A 22,276-nucleotide genomic window follows, 5' to 3' on the forward strand; every position below is an offset into this window, starting at 1 on the left:
ACTGTTTACTCTCTGAGAGTACTGTGTTAGAAAATAAAATTTACCATTAAAAGGAGTCTTGATAAAATATATCTAAGACCCCAAACCACCAAATTTGTCATTTTAAGACAGCTACACTCATATTAAGATTTTATAAATCAAAATATTTTAACCTTTGTATGTATCTTTCTCTCACATACATATATACATACACTCATATATATCATTAATGTATGTACTATATTTATCGAGATATAGACATATGACTCCTCCCTAAACAATTACCTATCCACCTTGGCTACATATCTGTATATGCCTACATACACATAGAGAAATATCTATTTATATAAATATAAGCACAGATATTTTTCCATTAATGTACAAAGAGGGAAATATAAACATAGATGAAAATATCTATCTAGCTTAAAATTGATATTTAGGAAAGCACCTTAGCCTAAACTTTAAAACTTACTTTAAAATTTCAAACCTTAATTTCTTGAAAAAAATAGAGTATAACTTACTTATTTAAGCTTAAAATTTCACAAAGAATATTAATATATCTTTGGAGACACTTATATTTGCATTTGGAAAACAATAAGATGATCACTGATAATTAGAAGTGATTTTTTTTAAAAACCCTAAGGAGCTTATTTCCTCGAATGCTTTAGAATCTTCTACTACAATTTTGGCCAAAGAATGAAGTGATTTTATTTTTCCAAAACTTTTTATTTTGAAACAATTTCAAACTGACAGGGCAGTTGCAAAAATAATAAAAAAAAAACCACACAGAAAACTCCAACATACTCACACCTAGATACACAGATCCATCCACTTTTAGCATTTTACCACATTTGCTATCTATATCTATTCATCTACCAATGCATCACCCTGACAGTCTGTCTATTTAGGGGATAAAGTGAATTTGAAGGAAACAGTACAGAACAAAAAAAAAAAAAAAAAAAAAAACAAAGCCCTCACAAAGACACAAGAAACACAATTTTCTGCTAAATTAAAAAAGAATTAATACTTGAGAGAAACGGAGAGGCGGAGAGAGAGGGAGAGACACACACTCTATTCAAAAGTAGTTTTATGAGTCAAATACAGAACCAACCTGATGAAAGCCTGAAAGCTAACCTAGAAATGCCAAAATAGCATTCCCAAAGAGTGAAACACTGGAAGCAATCCTGTACATAGATATGGGGAAAAAGTATTATTAAATATGGCTACTACCACAGAATCCTTAATTAAATAAAGGTTACTCTTAGTTTCCTAGTCTCCAACCCAAATAGGAACTGTGTTTTCCTACATTTGCAACATACTCTAAAAGTGCTTTCCTCAGCTTTATGCTTGGAAACAGAGGATCTTATCTCTCAGCTTAGATCTTAGAATCTAATTCTCTTATTTTATTTTGAGCAAATGTAGTCTAAACTACTTTTGTGATTTGCCAATGCTGGGGTCTCATAGGTAGCTAGGAATTTGCCCATTCTACTGTATCATCTGTGGTTTAAACTTAAGTGGGATACCCCCAAAGCCAGAGGTGTAGGGAAATACACCATATAGAGTGCAATGAGGGATTTGGCATAGTGCTTAACCCACAGTATGGCGTGCACCCAAACTGGTGCATAACAGTTTCCTAAGTCAACTTAATGACAAAAGCAACCATTTTCCTTTTTAATCCCTGGAAGTCTTCTAACTTTGACAGTATATCCCTTCTTTGAAGGACAGTAAAATAGAGGCAGGAAATATATATTTTTAAATTTTTAAATGAATAAGTAAATAAAGGCTACTTATTAATATCACATGGCTAGGACCTTTAACTAATCTGTAAATTATTTGCTAAGTGAATCTTGTCTTTCTTTTATTGTATGTCCAAATACTTTGTTTAAGAGTGTGTTCAAAAACAAATGACAGAGGGAGTGATGTCACCAACATGGCAATATAAGACATCGCCTGGAAAAGTAATCCCCTCAGAATCAATGCAAGGGGCTGGTGGTGGGGTAATGTATGGAAGTTCTGTATGGTGAGATACATATTTCACAACTTTCATTGCAAAATTGTCATATGTAAATGATAAACTTCAAAAAAACTTTTAAGAAAAGAATAGGCTAATAAAAAGACAAAATCCACTTGCTTGGATCTCTGTAGAGTAAGAGTGAATGGAGAGGGCCTCCACAAATGCTGAATCAAAGAAAAAGTAATCTTCAAGATGAGGAAAAAGATATTCTTCCTGCACATGCCAGTCTGGACCCATCCCCCTCATTATATCCAGTGCAGTGTGGGAGACAACTCTTGCCATGGACACAGAATACAGAGCCCTTTACAGCAGTCAGTTAGAAGCCCATGCATATCCAGGCACAAGGACACAAATCTGCAGTGACCCAAGGCAGAATATAAGGAGGAGTGTCACATACAAAAGGGATCCCAGGTGAAAAAAGAGAGAGAGACTTTGGCAGAACTGTCAGCAAGAAGTATGCACATTTCCTCCAGTTTCTCTTGAATGGACCACTGAAACACAAGAGAGACTTTTCTGAATTGACTCCCCTTCCTAGATTGACCCCCATCTGGGTCCTCAGAGTAAGATTCATAAAAGGGGAAGACACTAGAGACAAAAAGCCATGGAGGAAAAATTAATGGCCAGGGAGATGAACTGCTGTAAGAGAGGACAGGCCTTAGATATGAAAAGCGTAAGAATATAGGGGTACTGAGTGTGGGAGAGAATTTAAACAAAACATAGGACCTTGGAAGAAAATTCTGCACAAAAAGATGCAGAACAGATCATGATTCCCAGTGAAGGAACAGACAAAAGGAAGCATTCTCCTGGAGGTAAAAAAAAAATGCATAAGAAGTGCAATGTTAAAGATTGCCCTGCATATTCAGAGTAAGAATCAGATGAATAGCTGAGAAAATCTGAACAAATAGGTGACCCTAAAGGTACAGAATAATTTAGACCAAGCATCAAAGAGAGCCTTAACATAAATCACTGAAATATAAAACCATAGAAAAGAGAGAGGAACAGACCCTCAGAGTGAACTCATCAAGATAATCAAATGGCTGGTCATCAGCAAAAAAAATTATAAATCAAACTAATAAACAGGAAGGTATGGGTCAGTCAAGGAAACAAATAAAACTGAAGAGACAATTTGGAACAACTAATCTAAGAAGTTCAATCAAACTTCTGAAATGATTCAAGGAGATGAAGAAAATATGGATACAGAGCTAAAGGATATTAAGAAGAATGAGTGAGCATAAAGAAGAATTTAAAAGTTTTAAAAGAAGCATAACAGAAATTTTAGGGATGAAAATCACAATAATGGAGAGTAAAATTACAGTAGAGGCTTAAAAGAGAAGACTTTAGCAGGCAGAAGAAATAATCAGAGAAATAGAAGATGGGAAATTAAAATCATATAGTCAGATGAACAGATAGAGAAAACAACAGAAAAGTTGACCAGTGTCTCAGAAATTTGAGTGACAGCATGAAACAAGCAACATATTAGCCACAAGTATCCCAGAAGGAGAAGAGAAAGTGGAAGAAAGAATATTTGAGGAAATATTGGCTGAAAATTTCCCAACTCTTATGAAAGACATAAATGTACATGTCCAAGAAGTGCAACATACTCCAAACAGAATAAATCCTAAGAGACCTACTCTGAGAACATATTAATCAGAACATCAAATGCCAAAGATAAAGAGAGAATTCTCAAAGCAGCAAGAAAAAAGTGACTTCTCACATTCAAGGGATCCTCAATAAGACTAAGAGCTGATTTCTCACCATAAACCAAGGTTGTGGTATGATATATTTAAGATACTGAAAGAAAATCTGCTAACCAAAAAACCTTTACCTGGCAAATCTGTCCTTCAAAAACGAGGGAGTTTAAAATATTCACAGATACACAAAAACTGAGAAAGTCTGTCAACAAAGATCTCCCCTACAAGAATTACAAAAGGAAATCCTGGAGGTTCTGGAAAAATGACACCAAAGCAGTTGGGCAGAGCCTGTACCTCTCTCTCTCTCTCTCTCTCTCTCTCTCACACACACACACACACACACACACACACAAATGGAGAGAAGGCAGAGACCTATCTAAAGGAGCTACATTGGATATACAGAGAACGGAAAGGTGCTCTGAGTCATCTAGCAGAGTACTGGAAATATAAAGAACACAAAGGAAAACCATGAGTAGCTGGACACTGTAGCTGGAAAGGGCAAATATATCTCACCCTCAGGGCAAATATCCTAGGGGGAGCCCTTAGCTCTCTAATCCAAACAGAGTATGAGAGGGCATTCTATGGGAGGAAGAGGGCTCTGGGAGGGTGGAGAGTGGTTTCTTTGTAGTGAATTTGGCCAGGTGAGTCCCCTTTGAATCTCAGAAGGGATTGAGACCCAATAGGGAGAAGGGAAGGGGTATCTCCTCAGGCAGACTGTCACACTCAGCCACCCAGGTAAAGAGAGGAATTCAATTAGCAAGGGGGCAGAGAAAGACAGGTGTCTAATCAGCAGGGATCTGGCAAACTGCTAGGAATCTAGCCTGCTCAAGGGAAAGGGGGTGGATAGCTTTCTGAAAGACTAACTAATCTAAGAATCTAAGATAGCTTAGTGAAGGAATTCCTGCTTTGCATAAATGAGGTCCCTGGTTTGAAAACCAGCTCTTCTTAGAGAAGTGATCCACCGGGTTCTCAGGCATCCAGCTTTATGACAGGGAACATACAGACATTCGTTTTGTATTAGCTTTTCTTGGGCCTTTTTTTTTTTTTTAAAAAAAAAGGTCCATTTTTAAATTTTTCCTTCTTTTACTCACTAAAACCCAATTCAAAACCTACAGAGGTCAGGCCCGCAGGGTGATTGATGAACACCAGCAACCTCTTATATTTTATTAGTTGCTGCTGTCTTCTTTCTTGTTTGTTTGTTTCCATTTCTCTGTTTCCATTCTTTTCTTCTTATCAATTTTTTCTACCTATACTATTCCTTTTCTTTTTTCCTTTTTCTATATTGTTTCATTCTTTCATTCCACCATTTTTTATTCTTTCATTTCTCTTCTTTTAATTTCTCTTTTATTTCTAATTTCTTCCTTTTTAACTATTTTTGTTCTCTTTTTTCTTTTCCTCTTTTCATATCATTTAAGGCTTTTAATTCATTCTACATATTTTTCTCAAATTACTTTCTCATCTAAAGTCTCTACTCCACTTTTTAAAATTCTTACTTCTCCTAGGTCTTACTCATGCTAACAATTTATCTTCCCAGGTCTTCCATGGTTACTGTCCTACCTTTTATTATTATTGTTGTTATTCTTTTTTCTAAAAAATGGGAATTTATTTGCTGAATTTTTTAAACTTTTTTAAAAATTTTCTTTTCTTTTTTAAAGATACATAGGTCACAAAAAATGTTACATTAAAAAATATAAGAGGAAAGCAGACTTGGCCCAATGGATAGGGCGTCCACATGGGAGGACCGCAGTTCAAACCCCAGGCCTCCTTGACTTGTGTGGAGCTGGCCCATGCGCAGTACTGATGTGTGCAAGGAGTTCCGTGCCAATCAGGGGAGCCCCCCCACATAGGGGAGCCCCAAGCGCAAGGAGGTGCCCTGTAAGGAGAGCCGCCCAGCGCAAAAGAAAGTGCGGCCTGCCCAGGAATGGTGCCACACACATGGAGAGTGACACAACAAGATGATGCAACAAAAAGAAACACAGATTCCCATGCCACTGACAACAATAGAAGTGGACAAAGAAGAACACGCAGCAAATGGACACAGAGAACAGACAACTGGGGGGGGGGAAGGGGAGAGAAATACATAAATCTTTAAAATATATATTAATATAAGTAGTTCCCATACACCCCATACCCCACACCCCACTCTATCCACATCAATAACCTCTTTAATCACTGTGGTATATTCGTTGTATTTGGTGAATACATTCTGGAGCACTGGATTATAGTTTACACTGTAGTTTACACTCTCTCCCAGTCCATTCAGTGCGGTATGGTAGGATATGTAATGACCAGGATCCAGCCCTGCAATATCATTCAGGACAACTCCAAGTCCCAAAACTGCCTCCACATCACAAGTGTTCTTCCCTCTCCTGCACTCAGCAACTCCAGTGGCTGCTGTCTCCACATTGATACAATTTCTTCCATTGCTAGAGTCACAATACTTCTATAGTAGAATACCAGTAAGTCTACTCGAATCCATATTTTATTCCTCCATTCTGTGGACCCTGAGATGTTAATGTCCACTCCATCTCTAAATAGAGAGGGGACTTAGATTCCACATGCCTGATGGATGCGATTCTCCTGCTTGCAGTTATAGGCACTCTCAATTCCCTGGTACAGTTTTTGACCATCTTCACCACCCTGTTAGCTGACCTGGGTATGTTCAACGAACTGGCAAGTAGGTGATACAACTCTGCTGAGGCTCAGGGCCCAGATAGCACATGGAGAGTTCAGAGACTCAAGTGTCCTGAATATACACTAACCCCTGCACCAACCACAGGTTCAGTAAAAGTGACAGAAGAGGCATGTGTACAAAAGTCATATCTGAGTCAAACTCTGTCACCCTCAAGAACACAAAATTCCAAAGTAGGGTCCACTGGCAAGACACTGAACTCCAGAGCCATCTGCCATGACCACAGAACCTATATATCTCCATAGCCCTCAGGGAAGCAGTACCTGGGATTGTATCTACTTTGGCTGTCTCTAGGATCCTGCTGAGACATGCATAAGTGTGACCCCTCTGATGACCTCCTGACTCATTTTGAAGTCTCTTAGCCATATAAACACATTTGCCTTTACCATTTCCCCCTTTTATTGAAGATCTCTTTATGGCTGCATCAACAGCTGGTGATTAGTAGTAATCCCTTTGCGCCAGGGAGGATCATCCCCGGGATGCATGTCCCATGCTGGGGGGATGGTAATGGTAATGTATTTACACGCTGAGTTTGGTTTAGAGAGTGGCCACATTTGAGCAACATGTTGCCTCTCAGGAGGTAACTCTTAGGCATCCTGCATTTCTAAGCCTAGTTCAAATTTCAGGCACACAAGCTCATAAGCATAGTCATCATTATCAAGGGCCCATCACTGGACCATCCTTCTTCACTGGTCTTTGCCCTTGCACTTGGGGGATTGCTGCTGTTTCACTGGGGAATGTGACAGAGCTCCCCCGGCTAGGAACTCAGCACTCCCTCAGTTATCATGTGTAACTTTACTTAATATGACAACACCCAAAGAATATCCAAACATTTTCATATACTTGAAATACATGCCCTAGAGAACTCTCTCCCCACCATGTGTTCCCCATCAATGACACCCCACACCAGTGCTCCTCCCCTGCCATAGTTGAACCCCTCTGTGATTAAAAAAACTTCTTCAAAAATGAAGTCTAATAGATTACCAAAATTCTATTGGTAGGAAAATGAAATAGTAATGACAGAATTAAAGATTTGAAATAGAATACATACTAATTTAGAAAAACTAAAATAAAAAATAAACAGGGGCATTAAAAAATGAAAAATATCACAAAACTTTCTCTTTGACGTTTTGCCTTTCATCAGTGATTTAATAGGTGTTGCCCTATATGTACTGTGGCAAGGCAATCTCTTTCATTCCTTCCTCAGTGTCTACATATTTTTTCTAATTTTTAATTTTGTCTTCAAAAAAGTTTTTAGATCACATTAAAGCCACATATACAATATATGGGACTCCCATATACCCAAACTCAAACCCTTTTCTCCTTTCCCCAGAAACAATATTTTTACTTGTGGATGTTTTATTTGTTACAACTGATGTACAAATATTGAAACACAACTACTAACAATGGTTCCATTTTGGTTTACATTATGGTTTATATTTTAGACTGCACAATTTTCTAAATTTGTAGTTACACTATGGGTTGCATTATGGTTTGCATTTTAGACCATACATTTTTATCAATTTTTGGTGAAATTTAACATGGCTTATATCTATCTTTGCATGATCTTGTGGAACACTTCCATTGCCCCCCAGTTACCCCTCTTCCATCTATTCTATTCCTCTCTCCTCTCCCCTCAGGGCCCACAGTGACAATCAAGCTTCACTGCTTGAAGGACAAGATTCATAGATACTTGCTACAATGCTGATGTCTTGATACACGAGTCTTTCCTCCCCCACTGGAAGCCACCCATGCTCTCAAGAGACATCCTCCCCTCTATTTGACAACATAAGGCCTCCCCAGGATGGGGATATAACACCGTCCAACTCATTTTATGTGTCTCCACCCACTTTTATGAAAACTAACAAGGAAATGATGACTGACAATGGCCATCTCAAGGAACAGAGAGTGTCTGCAATTGCAAATAAGGAAGTCCCATCCATCTGCCCAATGAGATCTACGCTTCCTCTCAATTAGAGGTGGAATGGATATCTCCATCACAGAATCCTCAGGACTGGGAGATGGACCACAGACTAGAGTTGTTATACAATATGCTTGTTGTGATCCTAGCAGTGGAAGAACTTTTATCATGGATGCAGAGGCAGTGGTCACTGGAGGTTCTGAGCGGAGGGAGAGGGAATAAGAGGTGTAATTTGGGGGCATTTTTGGCACGTGGGAATTATCCTGAATGACACTGTAATGACAGATACAGACCATTGTATATCTTATAATAACTTGCACAAAAAATGTGTGGAAGTGAGTGTAAGCTACAATGAAAACTATAATCATTGCTTAGTGGCAGTGCTCCAAGCTGTGTTCATCAATTGCAGCAAATGTACCATACTAATGAAGGATGCTGTTGATGTGGGAAATTGGGGGGGAGAGGTTAGGAAACAAGGTATATGGGAATCCCCTATATTTTTTGTGCAAAATTTATATAATCTAAGCTTTTTTTAAAAATAAAAAAGTAAAAATACACACAAAAATAAAACTATAGAGTAGAAAGAGAAACTACTCAAACAAGTGAACCCAATGAGATAAAGAGATGCCTAGAAACCAAAAAAAAAAAATTACAAGCCACACTAAGAAACAGGAATATATGGCCCATGCTAACAAATAATTTGAATGAACAAGAGATGCAGAATGTGGAACAACTAATCAGATGTCCACACAGATATCATGAATCAAATTATGGAAATGAAGGAAGAGCTGAAGGATATAAAGAAGACACTGGGGGGACATACTGAAGAAATTGTAAGTATACACAAAAAGATAACTGTTCTGATGGCAATGAATGGCACAATGCAAGAAATCAAAAATACACTGGAAGCATATAACAGCAGATTTGAACATGCAGAGGAAAGAATCACCAATATAAATGACAGTAATACTGAAATCAGACAGCAGAACAGACAGATAAAAAGATAGAAGAAATTCAGCAAGGACTTAGGGATTTGAATGATAACACAAAACACAAAAACATATACATTATAGGAGGCCCAGAAGGAGAAGAAAAGGGAAACGGGACAGAAGGAGAGTTGGAGGATGGCTTCACAGATTAATTCTACCAAACATTTCAGAAAGAACTAATACCATTCCTGCTTAAACTCTTCAAAAAAATAGAAGTGGACAGAACATTGCCTAAATCAATGCTGATGTCTTATATACTAGTCTTTCCTCCCCCACTGGGGAGGAAAATACAAATACAAAGCTAAAGAAAGACATCACAAGAAAGGAAAATGATAGGCCAATCTCTCTAATGAACTTAGATGCTAAAGTCCTCAACGTAAGACTTGCTAATTGCATTCAACAACACATTAAACAAACTATATACAGCTAGATCAAATGGGTTTCATCCCACTTGGTTCAACATAAGAAAATCAACAAATGTAGTACACCACATTAACAGACTGAAAGAAAAAAAGTCACATGATCATCTCTATATATGCAGAAAAAGCATTCAATAAAATACAGCACCCTTTCCTTATAAAAACACTTCAAAAGATAGGAATAAGAGGAAACTACTTCAACATGATAAGGGGTATAAATGAAAAACCAGGAGGTGGGGCAAGATGGCGTCTGAGTGACTGTACCTTATGGTCTCTCCTACAAAGACACAGCAGAGTAGGGATGGAGTCTTGCCAAAGTGGGCTGTCTTTGGGGCTTGCAGGGCGGAGGGTGTATGGACGTCGATTTGGAGAGACAGTGATAGAGGTGGTGCTTGCTAAAGGTAGAACTGCAGCTTGCAAGTACAGAGGTCAGAAGCTGTGGGCTGGAGGGACCCTTACACCTGGGCTGGAGGCTGCAGCGTTCCCTGAAAACTGTCGGTTGTGCTGCAGCATTCCTGGGTGCAGTGGTCCCCGGATGCATGGTCCCCAGGTCCGTGTCCCCTGAGCCCCCGTAGCCCATGTTCCATGGACCTATGTACCCTGGGTCTGCAGTGTCCCAGACTTCCCTTTCCTGAGTCCAGTGCTTGCAAAGTCTGGAATTGCCCTAGCCCTCTGGTTTTGGACTAATTCCATGGGTGGGAGGGATTTGGTGGGGGGTGTAGCAGGGGGGTCTGGCAAATGTGGGTTCCATTTTCTGGTATTTAACCTGCCCCCCATTTCTTTTCTTTTCTTTTCTTTTTTGCACTTGGAGAAGCATACCGGCTGACTTGCGGAGAGTCTGGGAAGAGGAGTGGCAATTCTGCTGAGGAAGCCCAATTCACCTAAATACCCTGGGATAGAAACTTGGCCCAGGAGAAGGTGGAGTCGAAAAATCAACTAGCCCTCTCGTAGCACACCTAAAGGAGAGGGATTGTAGGAGGTGCCTTCCAAGCTTCCAGTAGCATACTTGGGGTTCCTGGTGAGGTGGGAGTGCTCTCTCACTGGAAATTCAGTCCTTGTTTTCTGGGCAGGGCTGGTCCAACAAGGACCCACTCAAATCTTCTACCGGACCTCTCAGGCAGCTTTCTCACTGCACTGGGAGAGAGGGAAGTGAGGAAGGGAGTAAGGGGGAATGCCAGATTCCTAAGCGTTTTATTTAACTACAAAGAGGACTCCTTGCTTGAAACTTTCCCAAGTATTTGGTTGGCTTATCTTGTTTTTCCTTCCTCTTTATCCCCCGAAAGCCTTTTTTTCTTTTTTCTTTTTCTCTTTATCTTGCTTACTTCCCCACTCCCTTTTGTTCCTTTTTTTCTCTTTCTTTCTTTCTCTTCTTTTTTATACTTTTTACATTATGTGCTATAGGGAGTGCTTCATATTTGCTGTATTCCCTCATGCTCCATTTACACTTTCTTGTGTGTATTGATTGTGACCACCAACACTATCCCCTTTCCTCAACATCTTTCTATCCTCCATCATAGATTGTTTCTCTTATATTACACCTCTCTTTGTTTGCTCCTCTATTTTTCTGACTTTTTATTTCTAATACCTTTGTTCTGTTTTCTGTCTTATATCCACTCTTTATGTTACAGTCCTTTTTTTTCTCTTTCCTTCTCTCCTGAACACACTGGCCTTTTAATTCATATTATATTCCTCCCCATATTCAGATTACTTTCTCATTATATGTACTCCACTGTTCTTATTGTTATAACTCTACATACCTTACATGAGTCTAATATCCATTCTCCTAGATCTCACATGGTTCTTCTGTTAGTATTTACTATCAATAGTACTATTATTCATTTTCTTTTCTTACTCCATTTGCTTTCTCTGGCCCTAAAATTTTCTTCAAGTGAACTTAGCCAACAACATGGCAATACAGTAAGAATAACAAAGTTACAAAGAGAAGGCTTAACATGCACACAAAACAAAACAACTAATCAAAACCCAAACTAGACAAAGAAGCTAAGCAACTGATTAAATCCAACAGGATAAAATGATGACCAGACGGCAACAAAAAACTACAAACCAAACCAATAATCAGGAAAACATGCCCCAATCCAAAGAACAAACAAAACGAGGAAGAGGAGCAGAACATCAGACAAGTAATTAAAGCTCTCAAAATATATATTAGGGACCAATTTGAGGAAGTGAAGGAAGAGATGAAGGATATGAATAAAACACATGGAGAGAATACAGAAGACATTGAAATCATACTCAGAAAGATAACAGACATGATGGTGATGAACTGCACAATTCAAAAAATAAAAAATACACTCTCAGCAAATAACAGCAGACTCGAAGAGGCAGAGGAGAGATTTACTGATATGGAAGACAGTACATCTGAAATCAAAGAGATAGTAGAACTAATCGATAAAAAGATAGAAAAAATACAGCATGGACATAGGGACCTGAACAACAATGCAAAATGCGAAAACATAGGCATTATAGGCATCCCAGAAGGAGAAGAGAAGGGAAAGGGGACAGAAGGGGTGTTGGAGGAAATAATGGCTGAAAGCTTCCCAAACCTATGGAGGGATATGGATGTACATGTCCAGGAAGCACAACGCACCCCAAACAGCATAAATCCCAACAGGCCTACCTCAAGACATATACTTATCAAAGCAACCAATGCTCAAGACAAAGAGAAAATACTAAAAGCAGCAAGACAAAAGAGAACCATCACATACAAAGGAGGCTCCATAAGATTAAGTGCTGATTTCTCATCTCAAACTATGGAGGCAAGAAGAGAGTGGTATGACATAGTAAAGGTACTAAAAGAAAAAAATTTCCAAGCAAGAATACTCTATCGAGCAAAGTGAGCATTCAAAAATGATGAAGAGTTCAAAATATTCACAGATAAAAAAACTAAGAGAATATGTCAACAATAATCTTACCTTCAAGAAATATTAAAGGGAGTTCTGCAGGAAGAAATAAAAAAAAGAGAGACAGAGTTGGAGGAAAGTGTAAGAGGAACTAAAATGACAAAAACAGAAAAAGAAAATCAAACAAAACATGACAAACACAAATCCAAAGAAAATATGGCTAATATAAGTAATTCCTTAAAAGTAATAACACTGAATGTCAATGGATTAAATTCACCTGTCAAGAGACTCAGACAAGAAGAGTGGATAAGGAAATATAAGCCATCTATATACTGTCTAAAAGAAACACACCTTAGACCCAGGGATTCAAGGAGGTTGAAAGTGAATGGCTGGAAACAATCTTACAAGCAAACAATAACCCAAAAAGGGCAGGAGTAGCTATATTAATATCAGACAAAATAAACTTTGAATGCAAAACAATTGTGAGAGAAGAAGATGGATACTACTTATTAGTGAAAGGGATAATCTTTCAAGAAGAAAGAACAATCATAAACATTTGTGCTCCTAACAAAGGTGCCTCCAAGTTTGTGAGGCAAAACTGGAAAAACTAAGTGAAGGAATAGATGCCTCTACAATTACAGTGGGGAACTTTAATATGCCACTATCAACTTTAGACAGAACATCTCAAAAGAGAATAAATAACAAAACAAAGACTTTGAACAATATATTAGAGGAGCTGGACCTAATAGATATATACAGAACATTACACCCAAATACAGCAGGATATGCATTCTTCTCAAGTGCACATGGATCATTCTCCAAGATAGTCCACATGATAGGCCAAAGAAAAAGTCTCAATGAATTCAGAAATATTAAAATCATAAAAAATAATTTCTCTCACCACAGTGAAATGAAGTATGAAAACTGCAAGGGCCAGAGACACAGATTTGGCAACAAGATTTAGAAATTAAACAACACACTCTAAGAAAAACAGTGGGTCAAGGAGGAAATCTAAAAAGAAATAACTACCTTGAAACTAATGACAATGGTAACACAGCATATACAAACTTATGGGATGCAGCAAAAGCTGTACAGAGAGGGAAATTCATAGCCATAAATTCATACAGCAAAAAAGAAGAAAGAGCTAAAATAGAAGAACTAACTGCACACTTGGAGGAATTTGTAAAAAAGCCACAAGCTAATCACAATGGCAGAAGAAAGAAAGAAAGAATAAAGATCAGAGCAAAACTAAATGAAATAGAAAATAAGAAAGCACTTGAAAAAATTAAAAAAAAACAAACAAGAGCTGGTAAATTGGGGAGATCAATAAAATTGACAAACTTTTAGCTAGATTAACAAAGAAAACAAGAGAGAAGACGCAAACATGCACAATAAGAAATAAGAAAGGAGACATCACCACTTATCCCACCCAAATAAAGACTATCATAAGAGGATACTTTGAAGAGCTATATTCCAACAAAAACGACAATTTAGAGGAAATGGACAAATTCCTAGAAACACATAAGTAGCCTACATTGAAAAAAGAAGAAGTTGATGATTTCAACAAACCAATCACAAGAGATAGAATCAGCCATTAACAACCTCCCAAATAAGAAGAGCCCTGGGTGAGACAGCTTCACAGGTGAGCTCTACCAAACACTCTGGAAATAACTAACACCAATCTTGCTTAAACTCTTCCAAAAAATCAAAACAGAAGGAAAATAGCCTAAGCCATTCTATGATGCCAATATTATTCTAGTACGAAAGCCAACTAAAGAAACCATGAGAATGGAAAATTACAGACCGGTCTCTCTAATGAACCTAGACATGAATACCCTTAACAAAATACTTGCTCATCATATTCAACAACACATTAAACAAATTATAAACCATGACCAAGTGGGATTAATTCCTGGTATGCAAGGATGGTTCAACAAAAGAAAATCAATTAATGCAATATACCACATAAAAAGACTGAAGAAAAAAAATCATATGATTGTATCTATATATGCAGAAAAAATATGACAAAATACAGCACCCTGTTAGAAGGAAACTTTCTGAACATGATTAAGAGTATATATGAAAACCCACAGCTAACATCATTTACAATGGTGAAGTCCTAAAATCTTTCCCTCTAAGATCAGGAACAATACTAGGAAGCCCACTGTCACCACTCCTATTTAACATAGTCTTAAAAGTACTTGCTCGAACACTGAGGCAAGACCAAGACATAAAAGGCATCTAAGTTGGCAAGGAAGAAGTCAAAATTTCACTATTTACAGATGATATGATCCTATACATAAAAAATGCTGAGAAGTCTACAATAAAGCATCTGGAACTTAAAAATGAGTTCATGAAAATGGGAGGATTGCATCCAGCATCCAGGTGGAATCTGACCCTCCTCTTGGCATAAAGGTGCAATGGACACAACCAATCCAGTGTCCACATAGAAGAGGTGGCATTGGATTGAGAAAAGTGGACATAATGGACAAAGGGTATGGGGAAAGGCAGGAAGAGATGAGAGGTGGAGGCGTCTTCGGGACATGGAGCTGCCCTGGATGGTGCTTCAGAGGTAATCACCGGACATTGTAAATCCTCACAGGGCCTACATGATGGAATAGAGGAGAGTATGGGCCATGATGTGAACCAATGTATATGAGGTGCAGAGGTGCCCAAAGATGTACTTACCAAATCCAATGGATGTGTCAGGATGATGGGAACGAGTGTTGTTGGGGGGGGGAGAGGGGGGGTGGGGGGGGTGGGGTTGAATGGGACCTCACATATATATTTTTAATGTAATATTATTACAAAGTCAATAAAAAATAAAAAAATTAAAAAAAAAATGAGTTCAGTAAAGATGCAGGTTACAAGATAAATGTGCAAAAATCAGTAGCATTTCTGCACACCAATAATGAGCAACCTGACGAGGAAATCAGCAATCAAATACCATTCACAATAGTAAATAAAAAATCAAATACCTAGTAATAAATTTAACTAAATATTTAAAAGTCTTATACAGAAAAAACTACACAACAATGTTCAAGGAAATCAAAGATGACCTAAATAAATGGAAGAATATTCCCTGTTCATGGATAGGAAGACTAAATATTAAGATATCTATCCTACCAAAACTGATCTATACATTCAATGCAATCCCAATAAAAATCAACACAGCATTCTTTAATGAACTAGAGAAACTGTGAAATTTATTTGGAAAGGAAAGATGCCCCAAATAGGCAAAGACATATTGAAAAAGAAAAATGAAATTGGACGAATCACACTACCTGACTTCAAAACATACCACAAAGCTACAGTAGTGAAAATGGCATGGTATTGGTACAAGGATAGACATGCTAACCAATGGAACCAAATTGAGAGTTCTGATATATATCCTCATATATACAGCCATATGGTATTTGACAAGGCCACCAAACCCTCTCAACTGGGAGAGAATGGCCTCTTCAACAAATGGTGCTTTGAGAACTGGATATTCATATGTAAAAGAATGGAAGAGGATTACAAAATAACACCTTATACGAAAATCAACACATGATGGATCAAAGATGTAAATATAAGGCCAAGACTGTAAAGAACTTGGAAAACAATATAGGGAAGCATCTACAGGACCTTGTAATAGGAAAGGGCTTCATGAACTTCACACCAAAAGGATGAGCAGCAAAAGAACATATAGATAGATGGGCTTCCTCAGAATTAAAGCCTTCTGTACCTAAAAGGAGTTTGTCAGGAAAGTGAAAAGAGAGCTTACACAATGGGAGAAAATATTTGGTAACCATATACCTGATAGAGACTTATATCTTGCATATATAAAGAACTCCTATATCCTGAAAATAAAAAGACAAACAGCCCATTTAAGAAATGGGGAAAAGATTTGAACAGATACTTCTCCAAAGAAGATATACAAATGGATAAAAAACACATGAAAAATGCTCGAAATTACTAGCTATTAGGAAAATGAATATCAAAACTAAAATGAGATATCATCTTACTCCCATAAGACTCGCAGCTATCAAAAAATCAGAAGACTACAATTCTTGGAAAGGATGTGGAGGAATGAGAACACTCATCCACTGCTGGTGGGAATGCAGAAGGATCCAGCCATTCTGGATGACAGCCTGGCAGTTTCTCAAAAAACGAGCTATAGATTTGCCATATGACCCAGCAATTCCACTGCTGGGTATATACCTCGTAGAACTGAAAACAAGGACACAAACCGATATATGCACATCAATGTTCACAGCAGCATTGTTCACTATTGCCAAAAGTTGGAGTCAACCCAAATGCCCATCAGTGGATGAATGGATAAATAAAATGTGGTATATACATACAATGGAATACTACTCAGCTATAAGAACAAATACAGTACAAAGACATGTGATAACATGGATGAATCTTGAGAACCTTATGTTGAGTGCAGCAACCCAGGCATTGAAGGACAAATAGTACATGGCCTCTCTGATATGAAATAAGTAAACCAAGCTGTCTCAGAGAGCTAGAGACTGGATGATAAACTAAAAGGAAGTTGGGGGGTAGAGGGAAGTTGCAAGCTTATACCCACTTGGGTGAAATCTATGATAAGCTGGAGGTAATTATTTATACAGGGAAGGGATAAAATGGGGGAATAGGGATAACTTGGGTGGGGCTGTGTGAGCTTGAGGGGGTTAGGGATGGGAGGATGGTCAGATTGCCCAAGAAATTGGGGGGAGTGGGGGGGGAACATCTGAACATAGGAGATTGTCAGGTATGTGGTTGAAATCATATTGCGCAGAAAATTCATCATATAATATGGAAGGTTACCTGTTTAAGATGCTTAAGGGGGGACATCTGACAGAGGGCAGGCTTCTAGGATTGTGTGAGTGCTCATTTTTTCATAGTGGGTTATATTGCTGGGTGGAGAACCATACAATGAGAGTGAAGGTATATTCACATCTTGCGGAGTACTGATGTTCTCAAACAGAGGAAATTGTATCTCTCGAGAGAATTGGTGGCTCCCAATGGGTTAGAGCAGTCAAGTATGTAAAGCCCTCAACATTTTTGCAATTATCTCTGAATATGGTCCTCCAAGTAAGGAAGATTGTCTGTCATGATGGGCCATGAGGGGAGGGGAAAAGAGGTGTTGAATACATGGAATCAGTGTAACTGTGGGGCAATGGAAGCATTTCATAAGATCATGCAATCCGTGATATAGGACATGTTAAATACACCAAAAATGTATAAAAGCTTATAAGCTAAAATGTAAGCCATAATGTAAAACATAAGATAACTAAAAATTTAGAAAATTGTACAGTCTAAAATATAAAACATAAGGTAAACCCAAATGGAATCATGTTTGAAAGCTATTGTTTCACTATATGTACATCAGCTGCAGCAAATATAATACGAACATGTGAAAAGATCACTGTTGGGGAAGGGACAAAGGTTTTGATGTTGGATATGTGGGAGTACCATATATTGTATATGTGAATTACTGTGACTGAAAACTTATGTCAAGAGAAACTTAATAATCAGGAACAAAAAAAATGAAAGGATGTAGACACTGAGGAAGAAATGGAAGAAATTGCCTTGCCACTGTACACAAAGGGAAAGACCTATAGCAGTGATGAACGGCAAAATGTGAAAAACAAAGCGTTTTTTTTTTCATTTTTTATACCCCAATTTATTTTTCCTTTAATTTTTCTAAATCACTATGTATTATATATCTAACCTTTAAACCCATCACTATATTCCATTTTTTCTATTAATGGAACCTGGCAATATATTGGGCATCCTTTTTGAAGAAGTTTGGACTATAGAGAGGTTCAACTATGGTGGGGGAGGAGCACTTGTGTGGGGTGTTATTGGTGGGGGGCACACGGTTGGGAGGGCGTTCTCCAGGGTATGCATACACAGTACATAGAAAGGCTTGGATATTTTCATAGCAGTTTCAGTTGGAAACGACAGATGAGAGAGTGCTGAGTTCCTGTCCAGGGGAGCTTTATCACATTCCCCAATGGAACAGCAACAATCCACCAAGTACAATAGCAAGACCAATAAAGAAGGATGGTCCAAAGATGAGCCCTTGATATTGATGGCTCCAATTATGAGCCTGTGTGCCTGAAATATGAACTAGGACTATAGCTCGGGGCTGCCTAAATTTACCTCCTTACAGCCTCCATGTTGCTCAAATGTGACCACTCTGTAAGCCAAACTCAGCATGTAGATGCATTGCCTTCCCTGCAGCATGGGACTTGACTCCCAGGGATGAGCCTCCCTGGTGCTGAGGGATTACTACCAAGCACCAGCTGATGATGCAACTAAAAAAATACCTTGAATAAAGAGGTGAACTCAGACCGGCAGAATATCTCAGTTTACATGTTCTATCAGGTGTTAAAACCTGCTTTTTGACTTTGGATAAAAGGGGAAAATGGAAAGGACAAGTGAGTATATATGGCTATGATTCTCCAAAAATGTTGGGAGGTCATCAAAGGGGTGATGCTTATGCACGCCTCAGCTGGGTACCAGAGACAGCCAAGCTAGATGGACACCCAGGTGATGGTTCTCCTGAGGAATGCAGAGACCTACAGGTTCTATGGTCATGGCAGATGGCTCTGGACTTCAGGGCCCTGTCAGTTCACCCTACTTTGGAGTTTGTGTTCCTGAGTGTGATGGAGTTGGACTCAGATATGACCCTTCTATACATTCCTCTTCTCTTACTTATACCAGTCCTGTGGTTGGCGCTTGGGTTGGTGTTACACAGGATACCTGAATCTCTGAACTGTCTATGTGACAGCCAAGCTCTGGGCCTCAGCAGACTTGCAGCTCCTACCCTCTGGTTTGATGGACTTACCCTGGCCAGCTGACAGGGAGGGGAAGAGGGTCAACCACCACACCAGGGAGCCAAGAGTGCCTGCTGCTGCAAGCAGAATTGCATCCATCATCCATGTGGAATCTCAGCCCCCTCTCAATATAGAGGTGGAATGGACATAACCATCCCAGGGTCCACAGTATGGAGGAATAAAATATGGATTAGAGTGGACTTACTGATATTCTATTCTGGAACTATTGTGATTAGTAATTGGAGGAAAATGTAGCACTGATGTGGAGAAAGTGGCCACAGTAGCTGCTGATGGTAGGGAGAGGGAAGAAGAGATATGATGTGGGGGCATTTTCAGGACTTGAAATTGTCCTGGGTGGTACTGCAGGGACAGTTGCTGGACATTGAATGTCCTGCCATGGCCCACTGGATGTTCTGGGGGAAAGTGTAAACTATAATGTAAACCATTATCCATGTGGTGCAGCATTACTCAAAAATGTATTCACCAAATTCAATGAATGTCCCATGATTGTTGATATAGGAGGAGTGGGGTGAGGTGGGTGGGGGGTATATGGGGACCTCACATTTTTTAATCTACCTTTAAAAAAATAAATACACACACATACACACACACAAAAGAAAAACCACAGCTAACAGCATACATAATGGTGCAATCCTAAAAGCTTTCCCTCTATGATCTAGAACAAGACAAGGATACTCGCTGTCAGCACTCTTATTTAACATTGTCTTAGAAGTACTTGCATGAGCACTTAGGCAAGAAAAAGATATAAAAAGCATGCTAATTGGATAGGAAGAATTAAAACTTCACTATTTGCAGATAACATGAGAAATCTCCAACAAAGCTTCTAGAGCTTATAAATGAATTCAGATAAGTGACAGGTTATAAGATCAATGTGCAAAAATGAGTGGCATTTCTGTAGACTAAAAATGAGCAAACTGAGGAAGAAATCAAGGGAAAAAATATTTACAATAGCAACTGAAAGAATCAAATACCTAGGAATAAATTTAACTAGAGGTAAACAATTTTACATAGAATTCTACACAACACTGTTAAAGGAAATAAAAGAAGACCTAAATAAATAGAATAATATTCCCTGTTTATGGATAGGAAGACTAAATATCATCAAGATGTCTATCCTACCCAAACTGACTTACAGATTTAACACAATCCCAATAAAAATTACAAGAGCATATTTTACTGAATTGGAAAAACTAACTATGAAATTTATTTGGAAGAGCAAGGGGCCCCAAATCGCCAAAGACATATTGAAAAAGAAAAATGAAATCAGAGGAATGACACTACCTGACTTTAAAATATACTACAAAGCTACAGTGGTCAAAACTGCATTGTTGGCACAAGGAAAGATATACTGACTGATGGAAGCAAATTGAGAGTTTTAATATAGATCCTCACATATACAGTCAACTGATATTCAACAATGCAACAAAGCCCACTCAACTGGAAGAAAATCACCTCTTCAAAAAATGGTGCTTGGAGAACTGGATATCCATAACCAAAAGAATGAGAGACATTATACAAAAATTAACTCAATATGGATCAAAGCTCTAAAAATAAGAGCCAAGACCAAAAAGATTTTGGAAGATAATGTAGGGAAGCATCTACAGGATCTTATATCAGGAAATGGTTTCATGAACTTTATACGCAAAGCACGAGCAATGAAAGTCAACAAAATAAATGGCACCTCCTCAAATTTAAAAAATTTGCACTTCAAAGTGGTTTGTCAAGAAAGTGAAAAGCCAGCCTACTCAATGGGAGCAAATATTTGGTAATCATATATCTGACAGGGGCCTAATATCCAGCATTTATAAAGAAATTCTACACCTCAAAAATAAAAAGACATTAAACAACCCATTTAAAAAATGAGCAAGAGATTTGAATAGATACTTCTCCAAAGAAGAAATACAAATGGCTAAAAAGTATAGGAAAAGATGCTCAACATCACTAGCTATTAGGGAAATGTAAATCAAAACTACAATGAGGTATCATCTTATATCCTTTAGACTGGATGCTACTAAAAAATTAAAATACTACAAGTGTCAGGAGAGAATGGGGAGGAATGGGAAACCTTATCCACTGCTGGTAGGAATGAAGAATAGTGTATCCATTGCAGAGGACAGTGGGTTGTTCCTTAGTCCTATAGAACTGCCATATTATCTGGCAGTTCCATTCCTCAGTATATACCCAGAAGAATTGAAAGCAGGGACACAAACAGATATATGCACACCAATGTTCATAGCAGCATTATTTGCTATTGTCAAGTTGGAACCAACACAAATATCCATGAACATATGAATAGATAAACAAATTATGGAAAACACATAAAATGGAATATTACTCAGCTATAAGAAGGAATGCAGTATTAACACATGAAGTAACATGGAAGAACCTGAAGACCTTACATTGAGTGAAGCAAGTCAGGCACTGAAGGAAAACTATAACATGACCTCACTGATATGACTTGAGCAAATTAAGTAGACTCACAGAGCTGGAGTCTGGAAGATAGGTTCATAGGAAATAAAAAGGGAGAAGGTTGTGGGCCAATGCCTATATGGATGAAATCTATGATAAGGTTGAAGGCTGTAGCTGTGTAGTGTAGGGGAATAACAGTGGTGCAGTAAAGCTACTCATTTGGAGGGTGCTAGTCTGCGAGGGTGGAAAGGTAGGGAGAGTGGATTGGATTGTCCATGGAACTGGGAGAGGGCTGGGAGAAGGAAAAGTATATCTATGGGTATTTGTGAAATGTGGCTGAAACTACAATGATAAGAATGTTGTTTTGGCAAATATGGCAAGGAAGGGTTACTAGTTTAAGGTGTTGGATGTGGGGGGCGTGTGGGGCAGGGCAAACCAGGGTCAGGC

The 22,276-nt window shown here is 38.4% G+C and overlaps 1 protein-coding gene across 1 annotated transcript in view; it reads right to left on the reverse strand.

The window, feature by feature from the left end:
• Positions 1 to 22,276, reverse strand: part of RRAGB (Ras related GTP binding B) — a 104,710-nt gene that overhangs the window by 44,720 nt on the left and 37,714 nt on the right. The window lies entirely within an intron of this gene.

The sequence above is a fragment of the Dasypus novemcinctus genome, chromosome X (genome assembly GCF_030445035.2).
Source record: "Dasypus novemcinctus isolate mDasNov1 chromosome X, mDasNov1.1.hap2, whole genome shotgun sequence".
NCBI lineage: Eukaryota > Metazoa > Chordata > Mammalia > Cingulata > Dasypodidae > Dasypus > Dasypus novemcinctus.